The following is a 21681-nucleotide window of genomic DNA, read 5'->3' on the forward strand; positions in this document are numbered from 1 at the left end:
AACATTTAATAAACAGATAGAGAATGATCTGAGTTTTCAGTTAGACTATTTGAGCTATTTGAGATATTCAGATCACCTTATGATTCAGACTTTTTATTATTTATTTAAAGAGGTTGAGATAATTGGATGGCGTCATCAGCTCAATGGACATGAATCTGAGCAAACTCCAGGAGATAGTGATGAACAGGGAAGCCTGGGGTGCTTGGGGATTGCATGGGATTGCAAAGAGTCTACCATGATTTAGGAATTGAATAACAACAAACAGAATAAATATTTTCCTTTTAAAATCAACCTTATTGAGATAAATAAAATGAGCTAATTTTGCAAGTATATTTAGATGACTTTTACCAATGTATAATATATCTGTATAGCCACCGCTTCACTAAAAATTTACAATGTTTTCATTATTGCCAACATTTTTCTCATCCCTTTTGTAGTCAATAACTATCCCACTGGATCTATACAACTACTGATGCGCTTTACAGGACTACAGATTAGACTTCCTTTTTTTACAGTTTCATTCAAGTAGAATCATAGAGTATGTACATTGTTGTCCCTTTTCTTTTGCTAAGCATTTTGTTTTGGAGAAACATCCAAGTTATGTGTATTTGCAGTTGGTTTCCTTTGTGGCTGAATTATATTCCATTGTTTCAAGAGATCATCTTTTATCTATCCATTCACATGTTGTTGGACATTTGGATTGCTTCCAGTTTTGGACTCTGAATATATGATCAAGTCTCTTGGTAGACATATGCTTTAATTTCTCTTGCTAAATATAGAAGTAGAGTGTTTCATTCATATGGTTAACTTTTAACTCTAGTATCAACTGCCAAAATGTTTTCCAAAGTGAATGTATCATTCTACATTTTATCATCAGTGTATGAGAGTTCCAGGTGCTCTACTTTCTTGCAAACATTTGATGTTATCACTTGAATATTTTTTTAACCTTCTAATGAGCGTGTAATCTTGCCTGTGTGCTTCACTCATGTCTGACTCTGTGTGACCCTATGGATTGTAGCACACCAGGCTCCTCTGTCCATGGGGTTCTCCAGGCAAGAATCCTAGAGTGGGTTGCCATGACCTCCTCCAGGGGATCTTCCTGACCCACGGTTGGAACCTGCATCTCTTACATCTCCTGCATTAGCAGGTAGGTTCTTTACCACTAGTGCCACCTGGTTAGCTCAATGTAATTTTGTATGTGCAATTTTTTGGTGACCAGTGATGATAAAGCAACTTTTCACATGGTTTTTGGCCATTTGTATATCTTGTCTAATGAAGAGTTTGTTCAAGTCTTCTTCCAAATTAAAATAAATTAGGCTACTTGTCACTGAGTTTTTTTTTAACTTTTATTAATTGTATTATATTTTATTTAACTCAATATATCTAAAATACTGTCATTTCAACATGTTATCAGCAGAAAAAAATGGAATAGTTTACATACTTTATTAAGTCTTTGAAAATTAGTGTGTATTTTATAATTACAACACAGATCTAACTACTATCAGAAGTGTGAGACAATACCCCATGCAGGGGTTGACCATGTGAGTGGGAAAAAACTTCAATTTTCTTCTTAAAGAGCTGTTTATTTTTTCTGTTTGTCTTGGATGCTACAGAAGTGCAACCTGACTTTAAGCTGACCCCAGGACATCTCCTTGCATGAGTTCTATCACTGGATATTCCTTCTCAAAATTAATTCAGTAGATCAGGAGTTAAGTATAGATTAAACTCCTCAGCCTTTTCCCTTATATTGTGTTGTTGTTCAGGCACTAAATCATGTTCAGCTCTTTTGCCACTCCACGGACTCTATCCCATGGGCCTCCTCTATCCATGGGATTTCCCATGTAGGAATACTAGAGTTGGTTGCTGTTTCCTTCTCTATATTTGTCACTGAGTTTTCAGAGTTCTTTTTGTTTTCTGAATACATGTTCTTTGTCAGAAATACTGAAAGTATTTTTTCCAAGTTTGTGGCCTTTTAATTTTCTTAATGGCATATTTTGAAGAGTACTAGTTTTTAATTTAATAAAGCCTAGATTATTGTTTTTTCTTTATGAATCATAGTGTGTGTGTATGCACACATGCTTTTTACTTTTAAAAATCTTTGATTAACTTCATGTTTAAAACTATTTTCTCTTATGAATTATTTTAGAAGTGTTATGGTATTTTGATTGTTATGCTTAAGTCCATGACCCATTTTTTTAAACCTAATTTTTGTGTGCTGTCAGAATTCTTTTTTTTTTTTTTAAACATGGCTATCCAATTGCTTTGGCATTAATTGTTGAAGAGAATACCCTATTTAATTATTTTGGTATCTCTTTGAAAATCCATTAGCCACATATCTGTAGGTCTATTTCTGAACTCTTCTATTTAATTATCTATATGCCATTATTGTATTGCTCTAATTACTATAGCTTTATAGTAAGTCTTGAAATCATATAATGTAAATGCTTGTCTTTCTTCTTTTTGAAAAATGCTTTTATTAATCTAGGTACAGTGCATTTCTATTATATGTAAATTATAGAATCAGCTTTCAATTACTATTAAAACAAATACCTTTCCCCTCCAAAAAACCCCTGCCAACTTTCCTGAACCTTTGAATGAGATCATCCTGAATCTACAGATCCGTTTGTCATCTGACATCTTAATAATCTTCAGTATTTAAATTCATGAATATCACATATCTCTCCATTTATTTAGGACTTTAAGTCCTCTCAGCAGAGTTTTGTGGCTTTCGGTGTGCAGGACTTGTACATATTTTCTTAAATTTATACCTAAATATTTCAAGCATTTCGGTGCTATTTTGTGTATGTACATCTATGTACATGAATGTGTACACACCAAGACCAAGCACACAGTCTTATTTATTGAGAATAAATAAAGGGTAGAAGAGTGCTGGTTCTGTGCTAAGAATTCCTTCATCTCTGCTTCCTTCCCTGTTTTCTCCCCACCACCCACCTTTTTGGCCACACCATGTGGCTTGTGGGATCTCTGTTCTCTGACCAGGAATTGAATCCGGGCAGTGAAAACCTGAAGTCCTAACCATAGACCACCAGTGTAGTCCCGTCCTTCCCTTTTTTCTTCTATTTCTGTGTCCCTTGATATCCTTCCTTCCCTCCCAAACACCCCTGTTTTTCTTTACCTTTACTATTCTCACTGTCTCTTCCTTTCTTTTATTCTTCTCTTTCATAATATATTTTCTTCCCCAGCACACTTATTTTAGAAAATCAGGATCTACAATAGGGCAGAGAAAAATGTAATAAAAAATCATAGTGGCCAGTCTTTTTTGGAAGGGCATGTGCCTGTCTGCTGGTGTTGATAGTTTGGATCCCACCCTCCCTGTAGGTGTTGGGGAGGTGGGAAGAGGTGGCCCAGCCTCCTGCTAGACTGAGACATGACCAGCTTGAGGAGAGGGAAGTTCAGAGTTCTCCTTTGTCCAACATTCCCAAGATCAAAATGGACTGTTATTTATCTTGGCCTGTCTGGCTTATACAGCTCTGTCCGAAAAATAATAATAAGGCATGTTTTGGGAGCTGGTCTCATAGCTCAGTTGGAAAAGGACATGCCTGCAATATGGGCAACCAGGGTTCGATTCCTGGGTTGGGAAGACCCCCTGGAGAAGGAAATGACACTTCACTCCAGTATTCTTGCCTGGAGAATCCCATGGATAGAAGAGCCTGGCAGGCTACTTGTCTATGGAGTCACAAGAGTCGGACACAACTTAGCAACTAAACTACTTCTAGTACATGTTTGTGTATATCTATCTATCTATATTTCAAATTTCATTTCTCCATTTTTCTTTGTTAGTATATGGAAACACAATTGATTTTTCTAGATTGATCATGTATTTTGCCACCTTAATAACTTCACTTATTAGTGCTAAAAACTATTTTGTGAGTTCTTTATAATTTTTGATGTATTTGATTGTGTTGTATCTGAATAGAGACAGTTATTATTAACTATTAAAAGCAAATATTCAAACCACTTATTTGTGATATAATTTTTATATTTTTGGCTGCAAATCTACTGTTTCTTATTTTTCCTTTTACTCTAAATGTTTGTTTTTCATCCCTCTTTTCCTCCTTTATTGTCTTCTTATGGATTGAGTATATCTTCAGTGTTCCATTTTATCTTTTGTTGTCTTCTTTAGATATACTTCTCTGTTCTATTAATTTAATGATTACTCTAGGGTCTACAGTTTGCAATTTTACAATTTTACAAATAGTATTATATGACTTCTTAGGCATATGTTTCACAAATTATTTCTTTTAAACTTATGTTTTACTTAGCCATTGTTTGCTATTTTAATTAAGAGTTAAGCACTGATTCTCTTTTAAAATGAATTGCTCAATCATGCAATATTTTACTTTTCTTTCACTATTTGTCTTTGTGTATGTGTCCTGTATACACAATCACCTCTTGCTGTGAGTCTCCGTATTTTCCAGGATGAGTCACCATCATTCCTACCAGGCTTTATCTAATCTCTTCCTAAATTCTGCGGATTTTAACTTGATCATCTTCTTTAGCATGTTTATTTCAAAGACCATCTGCTCAGACAGTGAGGAAGCAGTAGGGTAAGGAAATCTTTAGTCAACCTGTATTTACTCCTTTATAGATAGAGGGTACCTACCCATTTTAATATTACTTATCTACTCATTTGATTACCAACAATGGTGCTACTTGGGCTTCCCTGATAGCTCAATTGGTAAAGAATCCGCCTGCAGTGCAGGAGACCCCAGTTCGATTCCTGGGTTGGGAAGATTCTCTGGAGAAGGGATAGGCTCCCCTCTCCAGTATTCTTGGGCTTCCCTTGTGGCTCATCTGATAAAGAATCTGCTGGATATGCAGGAGACCTGGGTTTGATCCCTGGGTTGGGAAGATCCCCTGGAGAAGGGAAAGGCCACCCACTCCAGTATTCTGGTCTGGACTGTATAGTCCATGGGGTCTCAAAGAGTCAGATACAACTGAGTGACTTTCACTCACTAAAGGTGCTACTGGTTTCATTATTGGAGAGACTCTTGCAGATTGGACTGCTTTTTTAAAAAAAGGTAATTAATTTTTTTTCAGCTGGAGGCTAATTACTTTACAACATGGTCGTGGTTTTTGCCATACATTGGCATGAATCAGCCACAGGGGTACATGTGTTCCCCCATCCTGAACCCCTCTGCCTCTTCCCTCCCCACCCCATCCTTCTGGATTTTCCCAGAGCACCGACTTTGAGGGCCCTGTTTCATGCATTAAGCTTGCACTGGTCATCTATTTTACATATGGTAATAAGCATGTTTCAATGCTATTCTCTCAAATCATCCCACCCTTGCCTTCTCCCACATAGTCCAAAGTCTGTACTTTACATCTGTGTCTCTTTTGCTGTCTTGCATATAGGGTCGTCGTGACTGTCTTTCTAAATTCCATATATATGTGTTAATATACTGTATTGGTGGAGAAAGAAATGGCAACCCACTCCAGTATTCTTGCCTGGAGAATCCCAGGGACGGGGGAGCCTGGTGGGCTGCCGTCTATGGGGTCGCACAGAGTCGGACACGACTGAAGTAATTTAGCAGCAGCAGCAGCAGCATACAGTATTGGTGTTTTTCTTTCTGACTTACTTCACTCTGTATAATAGGCTCCTGGTCCCTAAGGAAACTTGAGAAGTTTTCTCAAACTCTTCTGATATTGGTCACAGCACTCTACAGTGTTAGTTTTACCATATTCACTTCTGCTTAAGGAGAACCTTTCAGCTGATAGAGTCTTAAACAAAATGCCCCCGTTCTCTTCCAAGGTAGCAACATTGGGACTTTTTCTGTCTTAACTTTAAATTGTTATCATATGAATAGTGGCAATTTGGAAGAAGATAATGCTGGATTAAATAATTCAAAATTCTCAGAAAGTTGTAGGCATAACTTTTGCATTTTTGTATTTTACATATTTTCATCATGTGGTGAATAGTTAACCTGCATATTGTCTTTGCATTACTGTATTTGAATTTTAACACATTAGCTGGATGACCTTGGGATATAAAACTTAAATCCTCTGTGCCTTAGTTTCTTCATCACTACAATGGAGATGATGATAGCACCTACCCCATCAGGTTGTTCTGAGGGGTGAATGAATTATCATATATAATCTGTTTAGAAGAATGTCTGATCTACAGTTATCACTCAATATGTGTTCATTGTTATTATACAACTATTATTTAGAAATATTTAGTGAGCAAGAAAAGAGAAAATAGGGAAAAAAGCCTAATCTAATCTACTGAATTAAGGGAATAAAATGAACAATAAAGGAATTTGGTGCATTATTTACCAGAAAGGACAGGAAAGAAGAAGATAAGATTGTTTTGCTTAATGAAGAAAGTCTGTCACACCACTTTTTAAATAGCAAATAACGACAACAGCAACCACCTAAAAACAAACAATCCCTTTGGGAAGCTTAAGTTATTAATAGTCAAAAGTCAACTTGGCTTTTCTTTTTGAAACAACTCCTTTACAAATAGTTAATGTCCACTTATTTTTCATTAGTTACACAATTTGACATTTTACAAGCAATTAGGTCTGTTCAGTTTATACTTTTCTCTGTTTCGCATCAGTTCTTTCCTGTTTTCCTTTATTTGTAGTTTATAGGAAACTCATTAAATAACAACTTTACTGGTTTGCCACCACTTATTTTGTTACATTTGTCTTTATTTTTCATATAATGAGAGTTTTGGGCTACACATTTAAGTTCATTTGTTATTGTAAATTTCCTCTTGTCTGGAAGATGCCTCTGTGGGTTTTATAGCATTAATTTTTTGTGATGAAGATGATAGAAGCTTTCCTTTCCTCTTTACCAAATTAAAGACAGTCTCAATCTGAGCCAGTCTAGCAAAATCACCACATAGATGGTATATTCTACTTAGATTTAATATTCGCATTTAATACATTAAAATTGTTTAGTTGGATGTATAATGAGTAGAATTTGCTTAAAATCATTTTCCATGCTTATAGTGTACTTAATACATCTACCATAAATTTGGATTATAATTGATCATTAATTTATTCTCATTACTCTTAAGTATGCATTTTTATACCTTTATAAATTCCAAAAATGTTTTGAGGATGCTAGCTGCTTGAATAGAACTGAATATAACAGAAACATTTAAAACTGGGTTAAAGGATGTAAGATATTGAATTTGAGAGTTAGAAATGCTGAAAAAATTTACTGCATTGAGGTGTTCAAATCAACTCTTGAGCTTTCTAATGAATGAAGCATAAAGATATGAGACAAATATTTTTCTTATGACATATTCTAAGAGAAATTTATTACATGAAGTTGTTCAGAGGCATTGATATTAGCAGAAATTTGGCTGAAGACAGAGAAATACTCATTATATTTATATATTATATCCCTATATCTCTCCCTACCTCTTGCTTATTTGGTAAAGTTTTAATAAAATGTAACCAATATGTGGAAAAAGACATATGTACAAAACATAAACATAAAGCTCAATGAATTATTACAAATTGAACACACCTTGTAATCAGCCCTGAGGTCATAAAAAACCAGAATATTACCAAGTAGCCTCCCAAAGTTCCTATTGTGCCCCCTTGTAGTCATGGTTCTCTTTCCAAAAATCACTTTGCTGAATTTTAATGGTATATTTTAGTTTTGTTTGTGTAAACTTTCTATAAAAGGAATCAGTCAGTAAGTAACCTGTGTTACATACTTCTTCTCAGTTACATTTGTGAGATTCATTCATGTTTTTGAGAGTAGTTGTAGATCATTAATTGTCATTGCTGTGTAGCTTTCATTATATGAATATAACAGAATTTACTGGTGCATTCTTACTGTTATTGAACATATGGGTGAGTAGCTTCCAGTTTTTGGCTATTATGAATAGTACTGTTATGAACATTTCTGTAGATGTGTTTTTGTGATATATGTATACATTTTTGTTGTGTATGTATCTAAGACTGGAATTGTTTCACTGTAGCGTATAATACTTCAGTTTTTTGTTAGCTTTTTATTATTTATTTTAAATTCAAGAATAATTATGATATTGTATTGGTTTCTGCCATACCTCAACATGGATCAGCAATAGGTATACATATATCCCCTTTAATATTGTTCTACCAAGGAGTTTTTCAGTTTCTACTTCTGCCCTGCAGTGTTATAAAAGTTCTATTTGCTTCATATTCTTGCCAACACTTGGTATTCAGTCTTTCACTTTAGCCACTTTGGTAGGTATGAAATACAATCTTATGGTGGTTTAGTTTCTACTTCTCTGATGACTAATAAAGTTGAATATATTTTTAATGTTTGTAAGCCATTTGGATGTTATCTTTTGTTAGGTGTGCATTTTTCTATTAAATTGTCTGATGTGGTTCTTTATTAGCAGTCAATTGAAGTCTAGGGCCACTAAACGATCTTGAACTATATGTTTTTGACTTCAGAGTAAGAAATATAGTTTAGCTATCAGATATAAATGCAGAGAAGATAATATTTTATTTTGAAAATTAAAAAGACTGATATAAATCATTACCTGGTAGAGGGACTGTGTTATCTGGTACAGACTGAGACAGGAGAAATAACCATTCACGACAACTCCATTACAGCAAGCATAAGTTGAGGCTTAGAAAAGGTAACTTCATAAAGGCCTGCAAATTATGCTCCCCCAAACAAATGAATTGTCTGTTGAGTGGAGTTTTCTTTTTTTGCTATTCATTTCAATACTGAAAATTGTCTGCCTAGTGATAATTTTGGCAGAGATGACATGTAGATAATTGAAGTTGATTGAGATCAAATCCTTCAGTTTATCGAGGTTAGAAATGGCCTGAAGATTTGAAGACAGAATCAGTTTTGATGGCATACAGTTTCTTGCTCTTAGCCTACATATGGCTGTCATCTTTTTTACATTAAATGAATTAAAACATATGTTAAATGTGTAAAAGAGGCCAAGTAGGCCTCTAGTAAGCACTCAGTCCAATACTTTGGCCACCTAATACAAAGAGCTGACTCATTTTAAAAGACCCTGATGCTGGGAAAGGTTGAGGGCAGGAGGAGAAGGGGATGACGGAGGATGAGATGGTTGGATGGTATCACCAGCTCAATGGACATGGGTTTGGGTAGACTCTGGCAGTTGGTGATGGACAGGGAGGCCTGGCGTGCTGCGGTTCACAGGGTCTCAAAGAGTCGGACATGGCTGAACTGAACTGAACTGAACTGAAGCACTCAGTAAATTTTGATTGTTGTCATTATTATGATTACATTCTGCTATATTCTTCTGTGCACCTTTTGCTCTTTGGGAGTAGTTTATATAACTTAACCTTCTGGTGCTGCTTTTGACATCTTATGGGAAAGCATCTTTTATGTGGAAGTTGGTGTGAGTCCCTCTTCTCATTGCCCATCTGCTCCAGATCATGTATTCAAGACTCCCCACTTGTTGGGCAGGGCTGGCTTCTGTCTCTTCACTCTGGTGCAACTAGTCCTAACAGGAACCAATCCACACTTGCTGAAGGCTTGCTGCCCTGCATGTCTTCCTGTGATGGAGGTGCATTGAGATGTGTGTGCTTTTCATAGGTTCAAGACCCACATGGAGTGAGTTTGGAGAAACTTTTGGCAGGGTTGAAAAACTGGGTTTTTCAGGTGCGTCTGACTTTAATCCTGGTTTATCCACTTTCCCTAGGTGTGAAACTATGGCAAGATTACTTACACCCTTGGGGTTTTGGTTTCATCATCAGTTAAATGTAAGTAAAAAATTGCAAACTCTAAACGTTGCTGTAAGGATTAGACATAACCTACCTAAAGAACCTAGTAAGTACACATGCCTCAATAATACTTTTTACTTTCCAATAACTGTCATTTTTTGGATTACTCTAACCTCTGCTTTGATTTCCTTAATTTCCTTTCTATTCTATATCTTTAAAAATTTTTCTATTTTATTTCAATAAGACATTAAAAAATTTATTTAAAATAAAGATTGCTGAAATTTTATTTAAATGAAAAATTATTTCATTATTTCTCAAATAATGAAAGTTTATTATATGAAATAATACCCTTGCTTCTCTCTTATACAATGTGCACCAGGAAATGGAAACAACATTCACTAACATGAGTAGGCTTTCTTATCCTACAGGCCCTCCTCCCTACCTACCTAAGAGAGCCAAGTCCTTGGGTCTTTTGATGCAGAATCAGGATAACTAGTGATGAGAAATGGGGCGTTCAGTTGCTCAGTCGTGTCCGACTCTGCGGCCCCGTGGCCTATAGCCCACCAGGCTCCTCTGCCCGTGGAATTTTCCAGGGAAGAATACTGGAGCAAGTTGTCATTTCCTACTCTAGGGGATTTTCCTGACCTAGGGGTTGAACTCGTGTCTCTTATGCTTCCCAAGGCAAGCAGGCAGGTTCTTTACCACTAGTACCATCACTGGGAAGCCTTGAGAAATGGGGAGGTAGCTGTAAATTACTCTGAATGTTGCTTATTATACATATACTTTAAAAACTTTCTTGGTGTGCTTTTTTTCATTTCATGTATATAAATCTTGCTTCCTCAACAAAACTGTGAGCATCTCATGAATCCAGGGACTATAATATATTGGGTTTGCAAAAAGTTCATTTGGGTTTTTCCTTAAGAGCTTATGGAAAAACCTGAATGAACTTTTTGGCCAACCCAATATATATGTTTGTGTGTGTGTGTGTGTATGTATATATATATTTCTTTTATTCCCAGAGCTTAGAACTTTTGCAACAAGCATTCAAAAATACTGGCTAATTTAAGCTATTTAGAAGTACATTCATCAGCGATTCTGTTCCATTAAATGAAAAAATGTTGACCCTTACTTAGGAAGATGGTTTATCTCATTTAAGATTCACTGGATACCCTATTCAGAACATTTCAAACACGCTTTGGTTACTGTCAGGGACTGCAGAGCTAGATCTGAGCAAGGGAGAATAACTGCCAATCCTTTTGCCTACTTTCACTCTCCTGCCTTATTTCAAAAACCCCATCCCTGGGGAAATGTGCTTTTCAACTAGCAGGATGGAAGAAAACAATTTTGTATTGTTTATTTTTAGGCGTTTTTCCCATAGAAACTTGATTGAGATGGAATCATATTTCATTCATTCATAACAAATCATTGGAAAAAAAACACCTTTTTTGGGGTATGAGTATAACTAGAAATATTCTAAATTGGACTAAGTAGTCCTTTTGAATGAATGTTCCCAAAAAGCCTCACCCAAAGGCTACACAAAAGCCAGTTAAACAACTGTGTAGTTGTTTCCTGCCTGAGTCAGCAGCTGTCTTGGGTTCTATGGCAGATTTGTGCTATTGTCCAGCTTGCCACAGCCACACACTCTTTGCACAGTCAGCTGGCAGTGAGGAGAGCAAGGCTACATCCCAAAGAAGGAAGACTACTGAACAGGCTACTTGAGTTCCAGATTATACTGCAAACCATGTGGTTATGTAATTCAGGATCAAAATATCTTCCCTCTCCCGTCCACTCTCTCAGGGACCTCTCAACTTGCCCCTGTATAGAAGTGGACCAAGGGCCGTGGTAGTTGTGTAGCATTACAGCTGCAGGGATTTTGGGAAGGAGTGTTTACATTTTTATACTGTGGTCCTAATAATGGTGTTTTTAGGATGCCCAGAGTCTTAGATCTAAGAATTCATCAGTATGGCTTGAGCAGGTCAATATTCTGGAGCCAATCCTCATTGAATGCCAATGCCTAGGACACAGTTTTAGATAACTATTTAAGTTTGCAAATTGTAGAAGACAGTGCTAGAGGAGGAGATTTGCGGTTCTCACTCTGTCACTATTTACAACTGAGCAGGAAATGGCATTCCAAATGGAATCTTTCATCATCTAGTCTTCTACTCATCCAACAAATGATTTTAGGTACCTTTCTCTGTGCCACCAAGAGGCAGGGTGGTTTTGAAAGACTGCACATTCTATGTGCTATGATTTCAGCACACTGTGACTATATTAACAGTGAGGAAAAATAATTTGGTTTGTGGTAAGGAGGAAAGGGATTTTCAAAGAGATTATTTTTTATGTTAAACATAACTGTTTAATAGTGCTCAAAGACATTTATGGTTCCTTTAATGAGCAATTGCTATTAGAAACAATTGCTTCTGTATTGACTGATATTATTTTTCTAGCTTAAGGAGAAAAAGTTAACATTTCATATTATGGTAGAAAAAGGAGAATGAGGCCTGGTGAATCAGACTCCATAGGCCTACGGGAGAAACACAGTTATTGGTGGAAGAAGCACCAGAAAGCCAATGGGGCTACTCAGAGGCACATACCAGGGACAGTCAAGCCATTGAAGAGAATGCACTAGCTACAGTTTAAAATTAATTTTAAAATCAGGTCAATACCAGGATGCTTAACTTAAATGAGATGAAGAATGTATGCATTTGGGTGACAGAAGGTATATTAAGATGTACATAAGTCTTTTTTTTCCTATTTTTTCTTATATCATTTCTACATACGTATTACATTTAGCTACTTTAAAATGATAATTTCAAAATAATACTTTAAGTGAAATACAAAAATTAACATAGTTTGTGTACCCTTCCCTGTGTCCCTACCCCCAAATTTTAGCCATCAATACCTATGTTTACACTGTAGATTTTTAATTATAGAGCATATATTACTTAAAGTGACTACAAACAGAGCCATCTAGTGGCAGCTGACCTGATTTATAGTCATGTGACTTCAATCTGGTGAAGCTGGGGCCAAGGATCTCAACTCATTATTCAGTTATAGAAAACTATGTTAACATGGTATCGAAACTCTATTTGGAGATATTTACTATGAAATAAGATGTGGGGGGTGATAGAAGCATTGCTAGTATTTTATACATGAGTTCTCTATAGGCTGTTGGGAAATAATTGCTCTGTGTTGTTTATTTTGGAAACATTCATTTTAGTTAAAGGTTATGTACTTAATCACTGTTGTATTTGGATTTTTTTCCTCTTGATGTAATAAGCCATTAGGCTCAATGAAGTTTATTTTTAATTTAAGTATACCGAGACTTCAAAGAAAAGAGGGTGGGGTTGCAAGTGAGAAAAGATGGCCAAGTTGATACAAAAAGTAGCAAAACAGTGTAGGAAAATATCAACATGTCTTGCATAATGAATCACAGAAAATGTGTCAATAGGAGTGAGGTCATCTTTAAAAGGGACAAATACAGATGAAATAAATAATATAAGAAAATGCAGTATAACTCCCTAAACTCAACCTATCTCTTAAAAGAAAATATTAGCTAAAGCCTCTAGTATCTGAAAATTTGTGCAAAATACAATAAAGCAAAAATATTTATTTGTAGTAGGATATTTGCAATCCTAAAATTTAGCCATCTGGAATTATTTTTAAAGGACCATACTATTAAATCTTTTGAAATAGAGAATTTTCCTTTTAATGGGAAATCTGTATTTGATTGTAAAGATGGAACACAGCGTCCTTGGCCTGGCTGTTCTTGAATTGTAGGCTTAACATATATAGTAGAGGCTGGGATTCCAGTAAATTTTTTCAGGCACGAAAACCTAGAGGAATAAATGCATACATGTGAATATAAGAGTGTAACAATGTGATATTCACTTCTATTATAATGAATTGCATATAACTGATGCCATTAGACTCCTTGTTTTACTGTTACGATGCTGTGAGAATGGAGTTAAGTCAGTGATGACTGTAATTAGCTATTGGCAAAAATCAGATTGGATAATGAGATGCAAAATAGCTAAGTGGCAAGTTTACACAATAAGACAGTCTGCCAAGGGACAGCATTTTGAATTTTTCAAGGAAATAAAAGCATGTATTATACTAAGACAACATGAATCTGTAATACATGTGCATTTGTACTCAGCTGTGTCCAACTCTGTGCACCCCATGGACTGTAACCTGCCAGGCTCTTTTGTCCGTGGAATTTTCCAGGCAAGAATACTGGAGTGGGTTGCTATTTCCTACTCCAGAGGACCTTCCTAAGCCAGGGATTGAACCCACATCTCCTGCATTGGCAGGTGGATTCTTGACCACTGTGCCATCTGGGAAACCCTGTTGTGTAATACATGGAACAAATTTGTTCTGTAATACATGGAACAAATTTAACAGGAGAACCAGAAGTTCAAACATAACTCTAATATTTTTAAAAGAGACTCTACTTTTCTAGTTAGAAGCTATTCAAGAAGTTAGTAAGTGACCAAAATTAATATTTGGTCTCTGGGCATTAAAAGCGCAGGTTTACCCAGCTGTGGATAGAGGCACTATCCAACGATAGAGCCCCTTCTCAGAGCCAATGGCTGAAGTTCTGGGAAGGCTGGAGACTTCAAAGAAGATGCAGGATTGGAATGGAGAGATGAAAAGTTGTAGATGAATTGTTGTTGGCATTTTCTCTGTCAGAAATCTCTAGAGATTTCATCCCCTGCCCTACCCTAGGATCCTTAACCTTTTAAATGATATGTCTAAGTCTCTTCAGTTTTTATTTTATCAGTAATGTTAAACAATTGAAAAGTCCTGGGGTAGCAGTTGAGACAATAGGAAGAATTTAGGGGATGGCATTTTAGGGGAGTCACACGTCTCTATGTTATATATGGCAATGAGGTTGAGCATTTCCTAATAACTGTCTGATATTGGTAATTAATTTTTGATAACTGTAATTTAAAACTTGATTTTGATAAACTTAAACTTGTTAAACTTAAGCTTGATGTTAACAAGCTTAACATTTTAAGTTTGTCTGTGGATAGGAAATGTTTGTAATGCTTTTCTAGCCTTCACCATTCTTTTCAAACTTCTATGCACTAAAGTCATAGTATTATGGAATCATAATCTTTTTTTTTTTTTGCATCATAATCTTAGCTGACACATTGAGTTACAGGAGCTAAGTGACTTGCCTAATATTACACACGTAGAAGATACGTTTCTGACTAAAAGAGAAAAGTAGAAAAATAGCTATAGGGTTCCAAAAAAGCTCAACATTCAAATAGCAGTTTTGTCAGAGACTGCCTAGCATGATTTTAAAACTTCATTCACATAATTTAAATATTAGTGACTTACCTTTAAAAGTTCTGTTGTGTGGAAACCAGTCTGATATTTCAGAAATTCCAGTATCTTATTTAGGATTAAAATAACCCCATGAAAAAGAATGTAAGACTAAACCAGAGAAAAGAATATCAGGGCTATTTTAGAATGAAATGTATGTCTTATAGTAATTATTTAGAAAGTTTAGTGCTTGTGATAACATTTCCTTACATGATGAAGCTATTTAGACAATGCAGTGTCTAGGGTATAATAAAAATACTTTTAAATGTAATTTTTACTATAAGAAAATAATCATTTCAAAATTCTGAAGTTTGAAATGGCCTTCACCAGATTCTAATGGTTCCCCCTGGGCATCAGCAGGTCTCTATCTCTTCTAGAGGCTTTAGGGCAGAACGTGTTTCCTGGCCTTTTCCAGCTTCTGGATGTTCCCCACATTTCTTGAGTTGTAGCTAGTCTCTTTCTCCCTCTTCAGAGTCAGCAATGGCAGGTTGAGTCCTTCTCGCATTGAATGACTTGACTCTTCTTCGATCTTCTTGTCTCCAAGACCTTGTGATATGTTGAGCCCATCTGGATAATCCAGAATAATCATCCTACTTTAAAGTCAGCTAATTATCAACTAAACAACCAGTGGATCACTGAGTACTGGCACAAAAACAGACATAGATCAATGGACCAGCATAGAGAGCCCCAAAATAAAGCCACACATTTATGATCAGTAAATCTATGACAAAGGAGGCAAGAGTATAGATGAAGGAGAAAAAGACAGTCTCTTCAACAAGTGGTGCTCGGGAAACTGGAAAGCTTTATGCAAAAGAATGAAATTAGAACATTCTCTAACATCATATACAAAAATGAACTCAAAATGGATTAAAGACCTAAGTGTAAAACCAGACACCCCTAAAATTCTTAGAGGAAAACACCATGTCTATTCTTCGACACAATTGAAACAACAGTTTTTTGCTTAGGATCTACTTTAGGATGTTTCCTAAAGCATGGGTCTGCAACCTCCAGGCTGTGGACCTGTATCTCCTGTCAGGTTGGTGGTGGCATTAGATTAGAAATAACATGCATGATAAATATAATGTGCTTGATTCATCCTGAAACCATTCTCCCCCATCTTCAGGCCCATGGAAAAACTGTCTTCCATGAACCCAGTCCCTGGTGCCAAAAAGGTTGGGGACTGCTGTCCTAAAGGAAAGGAAATAAGAGTAAATATAAGCAAATGGGACCTACTTAAGCTTACAAGTTTTGCACAGCAAAGGAAACCACCCCCCTCCCCCACATAAAAAACACAACATCCTGAATGGGAGAAAATACTTGTAAATTACATGACTGATAAGGAGTTAATATCCAAAATATATAAATAGCTCATATAACTCAGCATAAAAAACAATTAAAAGTGGGCAGAAGACTTGACTAGACATTTCCCCAAAGAACACATACAAGTGCCTAAAAGGCACATGAAAAGTTGATCAGCATCACTAATCATCAGGGAAAAACAAATCAAAATGACCTCACTCCTGTCAGAATGGCTGTCATCCAAAAATGTACAAATAATAAATGTTGGTGAGGATGTGGAGAAAAAGGAACACTTGTACACTCTTGGTGGGAATATACATTGGTGCAGCCACTATGGAAAACAGTATGTAAATTTCTAAAGAAACTAAAAATAGAACTACCATATGATCTAGCAATTCTTTGTTGTTCAGTCTCTCAGTTGTGTCCGCCAACTCTTTGTGACCCCATGGACTACAGCATGCCAGGCTTCCCTGTCCTTCACTGTCTCCCAGAGTAGTAGCAATTCTACTCCTGGGTATATATCTGAAAAAACAAAAATGGTAATTCAAAAAGGTACATGCACTCCCATGTTCATAGTAGATTTGTTTATAATTGCTAAAGACATGGAAACAACCTAAATGTCTAGCAACTGATAAATGAATAAAGAAGATGTGGTATATATACAGTGGAATACTACTTAGTCATAAAAGAGGATGAAATTTTGCAATTTGCAGCAATGCAAATGAATTTGGAGGGCATTATGCTAATTGAAATTAGAGAAAGACAAATAGTATATAATATAACTTACATGTGGAACCTAAAATATACAAGAAGAAAGTGAGTATAACAAAACAGAAGTAGAATCACAGATACAGAGGACAAACTCATGGTTCAAACTCGTGGTTACCACTGGGGGTGTGCAACATAGGGATGGAAGAGTGGGAAATACAGACTATTGGGTATAAGATAGACCCAAGGTTGTATTGTACAACATGAGGAATACAGCCTATATTTTGTAATATTGTAATGGCAGAGTTCCAAAGAATAGCCAGGAGAGATAAGAAAGCCTTCCTCAGCGATCAGTGCAAAGAAGCAGAGGAAAACAACAGAATGGGAAAGACTAGAGATCTCTTCAAGAAAATTAGAGATACCAAGGGAATATTTCATACAAAGATGGGTTCGATAAAGGACAGAAATTGTATGGACCTAACAGAAGCAGAAGATATTAAGAAGAGGGGGCAAGAATACACAGAAGAAGAAGAAGAGAGAAAAAAAAAAGAATACACAGAAGAACTGTACAAAAAAGATCTTCACAACCCAGATAATCACGATAGTGTGATCACTCACCTAGAGCCAGACATCCTGGAATGTGAAGTCAGGTGGGCCTTAGAAAGCATCACTATGAACAAAGCTAGTGGATGTGATGGAATTCCAGTTGAGCTATTTCAAATCCTGAAAGATGATGCTGTGAAAGTACTGCACTCAATATGCCAGCAAATTTGGAAAACTCAGCAGAGGTCACAGGACTGGAACAGGTCGGTTTTCATTCCAATCCCAAAGAAAGGCAATGCCAAAGAATGCTCAACTACCGCACAATTGCACTCATCTCACACGCTAGTAAAGTAATGCTCAAAATTCTCCAAGCCAGGCTTCAGCAATATGTGAACCATGAACTTCCAGATGTTCAAGGTGGTTTTAGAAAAGGCAGAGGAACCAGAAATCAAATTGCCAATATCCGCTGGATCATCGAAAAAGCAAGAGCATTCCAGAAAAACATCTATTTCTGCTTTATTGACTACACCAAAGCCTTCGACTGTGTGGATCACAATAAACTGTGGAAAATTCTGAAAGAGATGGAAATACCAGACCACCTGACCTGCCTCTTGAGAAACCTGTATGCAGGTCAGGAAGCAACAGTTAGAATCAGACATGGAACAACAGACTGGTTCCAAATCAGGAAAATTAGGAAAAGGAGTATTGTATATTGTCAGCCTACTTATTTAACTTCTATGCAGAGTATATCATGAGACACACTTGGCTAGATGAAGCACAAGCTGGAATCAAGATTGCCGGGAGAAATATCAATAACCTCAGATATGCAGATGACACCACCCTTGTGGCAGAAAGTGAAGAGGAGCTAAAGACTCTCTTGATGAAAGTGAAAGAGGAGAGTGAAAAAGTTGGCTTAAAGCTCAAAACATTCAGAAAACTAAGATCGTGACATCTGGTCCTATCCCCTCATGGGAAATAGATGGGGAAACAGTTTTTTGGGCTCCAAAATCACTGCAGATGGTGACTGCAGCCATGAAATTAAAAGATGCTTAGTTCTTGGAAGGAAAGTTATGACCAACGTAGATAGCATATTAAAAAGCAGAGACATTACTTTGCCAACAAAGGTCTGTCTGGTCAAGGCTATGGTTTTTCCAGTGGTCCTGTATGGATGTGAGAGTTGGACTCTGAAGAAAGCTGAGTACCGAAAAATTGATGCTTTTGAACTGTGGTGTTGGAGAAGACTCTTGAGAGTCCCTTGGACTGCAAGGAGATCCAACCAGTCCATCCTAAAGATCAGTCCTGGGTGTTCATTGGAAGGACTGATGTTGAAGCTGAAACTCCAGTACTTTGGCCACCTCATGCGAAGAGTTGACTCATTGGAAAAGACTCTGATGCTTGGAGGGATTGGGGGCAGGAGGAGAAGGGGACGACAGAGGATGAGATGGCTGGATGGCATCACTGACTTGATGGGCATGGGTTTGGGTAGACTCTAGGAGTTGATGATGGACAGGGAGGCCTGGAGTGCTGCGATTCATGGGGTCGCAAATAGTTGGACACGACTGAGCGACTGAACTAACTGAACTGAATAGAAATATTTTAAGTTTGTAAATGGATAGTTACAATTATATAAAAATAAAAAGCAAAAAATAAAATTATTATTGTATATTTAAAGGTTTTCTAGTTCATGAGACACTATAGATTTCACTTAGGGAGCTGAGATAATGAAATATATAGTAACAATCTGTGTATAGCTGTGTTAGTTATGAGATTAGAGGCTTGTCAAATAAGAAATACAGTAAGATAGGGGAAGAGATGAGTTGGGCTGGGATCTGCTTGTGCTCCTAGAGGCAAATTGATCTGTTTGATTTATTGGACCACTGCTAAAGATGGCCAATATATTGCAGATCTGAATTCCATCCCAATTAAAGTCCATATCTTTTTCTAAATCAGTAGTTATAAAGTGAAAGTGAAAGTCATTCAGTCACGTCTGATTCTTTGCAACCCCATAGACTATACAGTCCATGGAATTCTCCAGGCAAGAATACTGGAGTGGGTAGCCTTTCCCTTCTCCAGGGGATCTTCCCAACCCAGGGATCGAACTCAGGTCTCCTGCATTGCGGGTGCATTCTTTACCAGCTGAGCCACAAGGGAATCCCAAGAATACTGGAGTGGGTAGCCTATCCCTTCTCTAACAGATGTTCAAACCCAGAAATCAAACCAGTGTCTCCTGCATTGTAGGCAGATTCTTTACCAAGTGAGCTATGAGGGAAGCTGTATAGTTATAAAAATGCTACCTAAAAGCATTAAAGTCATTTTAAAAATGGAAGTAAAATTTCTTCTCATTTTGATAAGTCTCTTATTGATATTGGCACTAACCCTATTTTCTCCCTAGATGTTATAAATAAAAGGTGGAATGAAAGTATGCAATGGTATGATTTCAGTACTTCTTAACTTTGTAATTTAGTAGGTAACTTGTGATTTTCAAGGCTGTATATTGTCACCCTGCTTATTTAACTTATATGTAGAGTACATCATGTGAAATGCTGGGCTGGATGAATCACAAACTGGAATCAAGATTTCCAGGAGAAATAGCAACAACTTCAGGTATGGAGATAATGCCATTCTAATGGCAGAAAGTGAAGAGAAACTAAAGAGCCTCTTGATGAAGGTGAAAGAGGAGAGTGAAAGACCAAACTCAAAACTCAACATTCAGAAATCTAAGATCACGGCATCTAGTCTCATCACTTCATGGCAAATAGATGGGGAAAAAAATGGAAACAGTGGCAGACTGTATTTTCCTGGGCTCCAAAAATTACTGCAGACAGTGACTGCAACCATGAAATTAAAAAAAAAACTTCTTGGAAGAAAAGTTGTGACAAACCTATTCAGCATATTAAAAAACAGAGACATCACTTTGCTGACAGAGGTGTGTCTAGCCAAAGCTATGGTTTTCCCAGTAGTCATCTATGGATGTGACAGTTGGACCATAAGGAATGCTGAGTGCTGAAGAATTGATGGTTTTGAATTGTGGTGCTGGAGAAGACTCTTGTGAGTCCCTTGGACTGCAAGGAGATCAAACCAGTCAGTCATAAAGATCTGTCCTGAATATTCACTGGAAGGACTGATGCTGAAGCTGAAGCTTCAATACTTTGGCCACCTGATGTGAAGAACTGACTCATTGGAAAAGACCCTGGTGCTAGGAAAGATTGAGGGCAGGAAGAGGAGGAGGTGGCAGAGGATGAGGTGGTTTGATGGTGTCACTGATGCAGTGGACATGAGTTTGAGCAAACTCTGGGAAATGGTGAAGGACAGGGAAGCCTGGCTTACTGCAGTCCATGGGCTCAAAAAGAGTCAGACATGACTTAGTAACTCAACAACAATAGCAACAACATCAACAAACAACAACAACAACAACAACAACAACAACATGAGATCCTAGACTTGACTGTCTCTTCTGCTTCTGGCCAATTATTTGATTATTTATCAAACTGACAGAGAGCCCAAGGCTTGATCGCATCACAGAAAAGTGATAAAACTATGATTGTTTTTCAAAAGTGGCTTGAGATTTGCATTTACCACGGCAGGTAAGAAAGCAGGAATTTAGTTTCCCAGCCCCGGCTCCCGGCCGGGATGTCAGTTTCCTGGTAACTTATTGGGAAAGACCCTGATGCTGGAGAAGATTGAGGGCAGGAGGAGAAGGGAGCAACAACGGATGAGATGGTTGGATGGCATCACTGACTCACAGGACAAGAATTTGAGCAAACTCCAGGAAATAGTAAAAGACAGGGAAGTCCATGGGTGGCGAAGAGTCCGACAGGACTGAGTGACTCAACAACAAAGTAGCTTCTTATTGGAGACTGTGATACAAGTTTCCTTTTTCCTTCCAGCTGTTGCTAGAGATGGGAACTGGACAGTGTTTATGATACAACATGAAGCTGACAGAGCTGAATCCAGCTTATATGTACAACATGATTGCAGTTGTTTCGTTCGTTCTCTTCACATACAACCTGCAAGTGGCAGGCTAGGTCCTGGGATATGAAGGGGACTAAGGGAGTCTTCTCCTCTAGTCATGAAGACAGATGGATTCTACAGGGTTAGATGAATTCGGCAGGGACAGTGTTTC

The 21681-nt window shown here is 37.1% G+C and overlaps 1 long non-coding RNA gene across 1 annotated transcript in view; it reads left to right on the forward strand.

Annotated features, from left to right (window-relative positions):
* LOC139038183 (uncharacterized) overlaps positions 1 to 21681 on the forward strand; it is a 192217-nt gene that overhangs the window by 93246 nt on the left and 77290 nt on the right. Inside the window, exon 2 of the long non-coding RNA XR_011491108.1 lies at positions 9656 to 9716. This is a non-coding gene — a long non-coding RNA (uncharacterized lncRNA). The remainder of the gene's footprint in view (positions 1 to 9655; positions 9717 to 21681) is intronic.

This window comes from Odocoileus virginianus, chromosome 14, assembly GCF_023699985.2.
Source record: "Odocoileus virginianus isolate 20LAN1187 ecotype Illinois chromosome 14, Ovbor_1.2, whole genome shotgun sequence".
Classification (NCBI taxonomy): domain Eukaryota; kingdom Metazoa; phylum Chordata; class Mammalia; order Artiodactyla; family Cervidae; genus Odocoileus; species Odocoileus virginianus.